Source organism: Gigantopelta aegis, unplaced genomic scaffold (assembly GCF_016097555.1).
Source record: "Gigantopelta aegis isolate Gae_Host unplaced genomic scaffold, Gae_host_genome ctg4303_pilon_pilon, whole genome shotgun sequence".
NCBI lineage: Eukaryota > Metazoa > Mollusca > Gastropoda > Neomphalida > Peltospiridae > Gigantopelta > Gigantopelta aegis.
The window spans coordinates 1-9338 of NW_024533789.1; positions in this window are offsets into that span (position 1 = coordinate 1).

Genomic DNA, 9338 nt, shown 5'->3' on the forward strand with positions numbered 1-9338 from the left:
CTTTATTTTCCAGAACTTTTTAGTTTCAAAAAAATAAACAAAAGGCCTCCCATATGTTCTCATGTAGAAATAATGGGAAATCAATTTGTTGGAGGTCAACATTTGATCCATTTTTGGGTTCCATACTAAAAGTTTTCATATTAATTGAGTTTTTTTCCAAAATTAGAGATGTCGCAGTAGGGTATTAGACAGAAGAAATAAAACAATGTGCAATTTTTTATTTCAGGCACTTTGCTTAGAATATATCCTTTAAAAGGATAAAGACAGTTTCATTTTGCCCTTTGTTGAACCAAGTTGTGAGGTATTTTTACTACTTATTTTTTTATCCATTTTTCATTCCATTATTTACAAATGTATAGGACTTTAAAACAATAACAATAAATGCTTTATTTTGTTATCCCTGTTATCATTTTCTATAATAAGTATCAACCTGCCATCAAATTGTATTTGGACCCCGGGACATAGGACCTCCGGAAAACCAGGCAGAAGGGTAGACCAGGACCTTTGTAAGTAGGATAATCCATTTTATTACTATGACTTATTAATTAGGGTGAAAAAGGCGATCCGGGTAAATGGGAATTGTGGACAACTGTAAGGCAATTCTAATATTTAATTGATATTTAACTGTAACGTTCCAAGGGTCTTCAAGGAGTTCAAGGTCTCATGGTCAAAATGGACACCCAGGCTTTAAAGGTGAAATGAGGGTATTGGGGTGAGAATGGTAAGCAAGGGACCTCAAGGAAAGAAAGTAAACAATTTGTATTATCATTAAAGCAATTGCATACAATTCCATATAGGGTGATAAGGGTGATCATGTTAAAATCGGTAGCAAGGGGTTAATGGAACCAAAAGGTATGTGTGACTTCCCGGACATTCTTATATTCATGGTTTATATTTTTACATAGTGTCCTAATGGTTTCTGGGTCCCGCAGGACAACCTGGAGCTAATGGCTAGAAAACGTATATTAATGAGAAAAAATATAACCCATAATTGACATTTGCCTAATTATTAGGGTCGTAAGGAGGAAATTGGAGACAAGGTTTTAAAGGCATGAGGGTAAGGTTATAGTGATATCTCGAACCATTTGCACAATTAATGGCTAACATCCAGGAAAAGAAAGGCACAGTAGGTCCAAAGGATTAAAATCCGGCATGCAAGGAATTGTTGTATGCTAATGTTCGTGGTAGTTATTAGCGCATAATAGTATATCTTATAGGGTCTTCCTGGACGATAGATGCCTCCGATTAAAAGGTGGGTCAAGGGTATCCTGGACTTAGAGGAAGCAAGGAGCAGTTGGAAAAAAGGGAATACAAGTTAATTAATATGCTATTTCTAAGGTTTATGAATGTTGCATGTCTTCAGGGAACTGATGGCCCAAACGGGAAACAAGGACCCCCAGGACCACCTGTATGTTTGTTTTTCACTTAATACTAGGAAACCAACTTTTGCTTTTTCAGGGTGATCCAGGAACTCCTGGCATACCAGGAGAACAAGTGTTGAAGGAGAATAATGGCCTCCAGGATAAAAAGGGACCATTCTGGTCCACCTGAACCAAAGGTTGGTTAAGTTATAAGGCTGTTTACATTCCTTAATATTTTAGGGTGCTAGAGGAGGGCAGGGTCTTCCTGGAACGTCGTGGACCTCATGGTCCTAAAGTAAGATTTGATAGAAAATCTCTTTTGGCAGACATTCTAGTACAACTATTTCTTCTTGGTTGTAGGGCTTCACAGAGGTTCCAGGAGAATAGAAGTAAAAGGGAGAAAGAGTAAGTCCATTTTTGACAACTATTTATCAATAATTTTGTTCATTGTTCAGGGCAATTCTGGACCTATTGTAGAGAAGGACAGAAGGGTGATAAAAGGAGAATCTAGTAGATATATGAAGAGCCTTTTTAATATCATTTTAATGTTTTAAAGGGTGATTTCTGGAACAAAGGATAATCCGGCTATGATGGTATTCCTGGAAATGATGTAAGTGACCTGATGTAATCTTTTTTGTGTGTTTATTAATAGTTTCAGGGAGAAGATGGAGAATCCTGGAGTTGATGGTCCCCTGGAGATCCAGGTGAATCGGTAAATAATACATTTTATTGATCTTCCATCATATAACATTGTAACTATAGGGTCCACAGTGAAAGGGGACTTCCAGTTCCTAATGGAAAAGCTGGCTTACCTGTAAGCTTATGTTATTCCTGTGCAAATAATATACTTATTACTGTGTATATTTGGAGAAGAAGAGTAACCCTGACTACCAGGACATCCTGCTACAGTGGACCCAAGGCAAGTTAAGTAAACAAATATTTGGATTTTAAAAATTAGGTTCTTCTATTGAATCTCTCTTACCTTGATTTTCTTTTGTACTAAGGGCTATCCAGTGTTATCCAGGCATACTGGAAACCAGGAAACCAGTAAGTTAAATAGGCTAATGCAACTAATGTCATGGTATAGACATATTGAGCCAATTCATATTTAGGAGAGAACGGGGACACAAGGACTCCTTGGGCCTTTGGTTTGTCAGGCAACAAGGTGACGTGTATATATACCGTATGAATGCTTCATTTATAACCTTAATGTGAGGGACCACCTGGATTACCTGTTCCTATTGGTGAAAAAGGTTATAAGAGCCAAAAGGAAAGCAAGGTTACCAGGACCAAAGGAGAAAAGGACCAAAATTGGATGATTACCACATTGTTGAAGTAAATAGTAATCCTACCACACCTATGAGTCATCAATATATCTCAAACCTTCTATTGTATGAACTATGAGTTTGTTACTATTGTAGGGTGAAAAAGGGATGGTAGGCATACCTGGCCACCCAGGAATGCAAGGTCCCCAAGTAAGCAGAACGTCACAAACAAGTGCAACGCATTTATGTACTCTTCTGTTTTTAAACCTAGGGTTTACCTGGTAGGGATGGGCTAAATGGAAGCTTTTGGACCAAAAAGGAATAAGGTTTCAGAAATAATTTTCAGAGATTTCACATTCACACCCTCTTTAGGAGACAAAAAGGAAAGCCAGGACTTAAGGGACCTCCAGGATCACGTGGAAAATTGTATGGTTTCAGACATATTATTTTTAACTACTTGTTCCTAGTGTTCCCTGTTTTATGGGTACTGCCCAAACTGATCACCTCTCTATACCTGATTAGAATCAGTGTTTTATATAGCATCATTGTGTCTGCTTATATATTTAAAAAACACAAGTGACTACCACAACGTATTGCCTTTGATGAAGTTAATGTACAGAGTCTTATGAGCAGATGAAATGTTATTACAGTAGGCAAATGGGAGTAGGAGTAACTCTTTTTGCATGGCACCTGAGTGCTCGAAATACTGTAATCATTGGTTCTGGGATTCTGTCATCTCCATATAAATTAAAAACATCTCATGACAATTTTTTGACCTATCACATTCTTATAGGAAAACAGGGAAAAGGGAAAGATAGGAAATCCCGGAGAAATTGGTTAACCTGGACTTATTGGTGGAATGGGCTTAGCTGGAACTCCTGGATTAAAAACTACATTGTAGTGTAAAATAATGATATCGTTATACATATTCAGGGGTCCCAAAGTAAATGAAGTTGCACGAGAGCTCCCGTGGTAAAGTCCTTTGGACCAACCCGGACTACCAGGGTTCCCTGTGATGATGGACACCTGTATGACAGAATGAAAAAGTAACTGTCCAGTATTTTTCATTTTTTGGTAGTGGTCCAAAAGGACGAAGGGTAAACTTTGGACGCTCCTGGTCCAGCATATCAGCCAGTAAGTTATGTACCATTTCTATATTATCTTATACCATCACATTTTTCTGTAGGGGAGAGAAAGGAAACATAGGTCATGATGGAGTTCCTGGTTACAAAGGCATTAAGGTGCGTGATAAATTATTAAGATCCATGATATCAGATAATGTGTAATAGGGATCTAAAGTTTCAAAGGAGAAAGAGGACACAGAGGAAATATTGGAAACACAGACTCCAAGGAGTTGTGGGGGATTGTAGGAAAAAAGGAGAAGGGAAACAATGGTAGTCACATTTGTAATATAGTAAAGAAACACGGTTGTTTCATTAAATTACAAATGTATTTTTCCGGACCTAAGGAAGAAAGGAGAAAGTGGGGATATTTGGAAAGAAGGGAATTCAAGTGATCCTAGGTGATCTTTGGTCTGTCTGAAAGCGAGGACTACAGGGAATAAATGTGTGTAATACATGACTTTACATATCAGGCCCGTACCCAGGGGGTGAAGGGGTGCATGTGCCCCCCCCCCTTTTCAAGGATTAACTCAGATGAGTGAAAAAGTCATGAAAGGTTTCCATTGATTAAGAAATATACAGCATCAGCAAGTATGCATCTGGTCAGGGAGGTGTAACTGTTATAGTTAGGTAGCATCACTGCACATTATATGTACAAATTCTGGTGATTCATGCCACATGTGCACCCCCCTTTTCAAAAGTCCTGTGTACGGCCTGCCTATAGATTTATTTCTGCTCTTAGGGTAACTAAAGGAAGAAAAAGGTCGACTCTGGTATAAGTTGGAAAAAAGTGTCAAGGTAAAAACTAGGGACTTATCCTAAAATATATATTATATTTTGTAACAGGGACAAAAAAGGAGAGATAGGACCTAAAAGGATGGGAAGGAAAATCAGTGGACTACAAGTAAGACTACTCTTTGTGACTTTATGTGATAGTTGATTAAACAGGGTCCTCCTGGGAATCCTGGAGAAAAGGTGACTCAGTGATAAAGGTTCTAAAAGTGAGTTGATTATTGTGATGAGCATTCACAATTTAAAAACTTCAATTATAGGGATATCGTGGATTCGAGGTAAAAAAGGACCTGTTTGTACAAGGAGATCCTGTGAGTTCCGTATTTTATGTTGACTAACTACTATTATTAACAGGAGTTCGTGGTAAGAGAGGGTTTACCTGAAATACGTGGTCTTCCTGGTCAACCAGACAAGAAGGAGACATTGGTTATGAGGCCCTCCAGCTTTACCAGGAAAGAAGTAAATTGCATGTAATGTCAAACTGTTTACAAATGGACTTCACAAGGCGAGTGCAGGAGACATAGATCTCAAGGACTGGCGGATGGCAGGTTATCCAGGGCAAGAAAGGTTCAACTGGACCTATTGGACATCCCGGACCACCTGGCAGAAAGGGTTCCTTAGAAAGGATCTAATTTTTTTTTTGATCTAATATGTATATTATAGGGTTACAAAGGTCCGACCTGTTTACTCTGTTTACCTGGTAGCTATGAAAAAAGGTTTGATTTCCTTTTTTTCATTAATTTTTAGTTAGCTTATTGTCTTTCATAGGGTCCAGCAGGGGATCCTGGGAAAACCAGGAAAAGCCAGACAACCCAGGGGAACCAGTAAATTATTAGATGCACTTGTTGCAATTTTGTATATGAAATATTTTCCTTTAGGGAAAGCGGGAGTCATTGGACAACCAGGATATCCTGGTGATCAAAGAGATCCATTAAGTTCATTACATTTTATTGTTTTATATCATCATCTGCTAACAGGGTCCCCCATGGTTTTCCTCCAGGACGACCTTTCACCCCAAGGGAGCAAACAGATATCATGTAACTTTTCATTTTGACTAACTTTTACAATCTGTGAGTTCAGCACGCTATCCAGGACCCCGACGGCCTGGCAACCTGGGCTACCAGTCCACCTGGATTGAAATGATACCACGTGTAAGTAGCAGGGCTATATAAATAATTATACATTCTATATTGTATTGCTATATAGGGCAGGTCGTGGACCCATTGGTACAAAAAGGGTATTCAGGACATCCGGAAAGGGAAAAGGTTAACATTCACCTTAAAATGACGTCACTTATAACCACTTATTACTAGGGAGTTTGGTGACAGTGGTAACCATGTGCTAAAGGAAGGATTGGAGTAAAGGGATCAAAGGTTTCATGGTAATATGGTGATATTGGATCCAGTAGACAAGTGAGATTTCTCTAACACATGTTATTATAATCTGTTTTACAGGGTGATAAAGGCTATCTAGGTCAAAGGGGACAAAAGGTTTTACCAGGACCAAGAGTATGTTTCATAGACATCTCTTATTTATTCAAATTTACACTTGTAGGAAAACATGGGCAACCTGGACCAATAGGTTCCTCCTGGACTGCCAGGTGACAAGGTAGCAGAAACACCAACAGAAAAACAAAATACAGATTGTTTTTAGGGAATAATGGGTATCTCAGGTTCTCCCGGACACCTGGACCACCTGGTCCAAAAGTAAGTATTAGTCATGAAAATGTATATGTAATATTCACTCATTTTTTATGTAGGGATATATGGGGACCCATTGTAAGTAGTATTATGTAAGTAATGTCATGTATATGAACTAATTTACTCAGGGACCCTCAAGGGAAGAAGGTCAAGTTTGTCCCCAGTGAGTTCATCATCTGTCATGATCACTGATTGTTAATATGAATAGGGTGATAAAGGAAAGAAAGGAGAAAAAAGGAACTGCACCACCCTCTGTTCAGTTTTATCGTCACTGAGACAACACTGATGGCATGTATCATTTTTACCATCCTCCAAGATTTTGTCATGGAATTAGTTCAAATCTGTAACAAGTGTAAAACTATTGCTTACAGATACTGAATGAAGATCATGGAGAAAAATGGCATCATCTTGTCTCCCATTACTGACAAATGAAAATATAGGAATGAGTCCTAAGGAACCTGGCGCAGTCTGCCTTCACATCCTTGATAGGAATCTAGGAAGATCAAATGGTAAATGGATGATAATAACTATAAAGAATCAGGTTTCCCCTTGGGTACAAGGTTTGGTATTGGATTGATCCAAATTTGGGATGCTCCTCAAGATGCCATAACTGTATATTGTAACTTCTCCTCTGGTGAAACCGCCTTAATCTCTATCCAGATGACCATTACAAGTATGTATCAGTTGAATCATTCTTTGAATTTATGTTATATTCTTTTATAGATCAATTCAGGAATTAAGAAATATTATCACACATTCTTCTGTCTGAAATACCGAATATCACTATGGTATTCATGATTTATATCATATTGATTAATTCCTTTCTTCTAGTCATCTTCAATGATGGTTCAGATAAATTTTACTGAGATTGTTAGTGATCATATCAGACAAAATTTGAGTATTAAACAAGAAGGAAAAATAAGCACAGAGACCAAGACAAGACCTAGATCCTATGTGGTTAGATAAACCAGTACAGACAGTTATCATTTCAAACACCCCAAAATATGAAGCAAATTAATCACTGTAAGTTATTGCTTATTGTATATCTGATCATCTATATTTCTTTTAGATGATAACATTATAGAGAAGCACTACACATTACAAGTCAACAGTAGTGACTCTACTTATGATCTCCTACCTCTAGGAGATGTTCAATTCCCACAAGCAGATAGATCGTGTATAAATGTTTTGGCTTGGACCTGTTTGTTTTCAGTATCATAATGAAACATAATAATAGTTTTGTTCATTTTGTGTCGTGTGTTGAGTTTGTTTACATAATTTAGCGATTTAGTCCATCAAGAAGTTTGATAACAAATATCTTATTAATTAAGTGTATTATTATTATTACTTCATTGTTACATAACCACAATAAAATTTACACAAGAAACATCATCATATGTATCACTCTCAAGTTGACTTACAGGAATTATGCGATTGATAAGATTAAAGTCTACTTCCCAAGAATGCATTCTGGTATGACGATACAATCATAGTTGGAACTTGTAACCAATCCTTATCTCTTCTCAGTGTAGGACCACAGGGCCTGTGCAGTCAGGCCAGTACTCTTCCACAATTCCTTCCAGTATTTATTACTATTCCAAATCCTGGTTGAGGCAGTTATCAACTGTCATGTGGTATAATGGACCTGGACTCCTTGATGTGGTTGTATAACACTGGACTGGAGCAAGTAAAAAGATACGATCGCGACCAGTATCATAGCCTACATCAAGATCTTCCTGGTGGAGAGTACGTACTCCTTCTATATCTTTATACCAATATATTTGCACTCTTACATGACCCACTAGTTGGGACCGTCGTGTGTTCTACAATACGAAAATTCAAGATACTTTTATTTTCTTTTTCATATATAACAGCATGATCACTGAAGAAAATAGTTTTTACGACGATTACGGGTCTAGTTAGTTTTGAGAACACCAGACCCAGTTAAAAAAATCAATTAACAACCCAACAAATGCACCTGTAGTATTAATATAACTATTCCCAGACCAATCCTCAGAAATGAAGCGATAACCATAACCAATTGTAACTTGTGTTTTTCAAGGGAAAAGAGGAACGATGAAGGAAAATCATTGATATGGGACACACAAGAGGCATTACGAATTGATTGGTAAGATTCATCTACGCCCCACCACAAGAATGCAAAGAAGAGCCATGACAAGCAATACAATGCTATGAATATTAATATAACATAATTACCATTGTGCATTAATAACAGTTGTAAAACCATCTCGTATGAAACCAAACCAGCCCTTTACAGGCATATTTTTATATTTGATTAAAGTACGACCATTTAGCTCCGCTTGATTAATCTAGATGGACGAGATGAGTTTGGTGTTAAATAGTGGTATGTAACTGGCCTCGAAGGAGTGGCAGCATCAGTCAAATTTTTTGTAGTTAATTTCTTTGTGTGCCACTACTTCCATTGACTGCATAGAATATGAACAGGAATCTGGCACAAAGTCAAAGGAGTCTCATGTATTTGGAGAATGGAGGGGAATCTACTCTAAACAATCAGCAACCAGCCTAGCCTGTTCATAAAATAAGATCTTACACAAACAGTAGCAGATTGCACTAATAATGAGCCCCACCCCTAAAACCATAGTAACAGTTTGCACTCATAAACAACTTGAGTGTAGTGTACTTTCACTTCAACATGGGGAAGAAACACTCGAAACTAAGTCCAGAAGAAATTGACGAGCTAGTGAAGACTACTCACTGTTAGTACTACTTCCATTTATATGACCTTCAATTTTGTCCTTTGTAAGTTTCAGCTAAAGAATTACAGCAATGGCATAGAGGATTTTCTGAAGGACTGTCCCACAGGAGTGATTGATAAAAAAGGTAGCGGTATTTCAAATTAGACGCTATTGCTATGGTTTATAAGTGTATGAATTTAGGAATTTTGCAGAATTTATAATCGCCGATTTTTTCCTTTTGGTGATCCTACTACATTTTGCTGGATTTGTTTTCAATTCTTTTGATACCAATGGGAAAATGGTGTTGTTGCATTTAAAGAATTCATTTCTAGCATTGTCTGTGACATCACGTGGATCAACAGCTGAAAAACTTAGCTGTAAG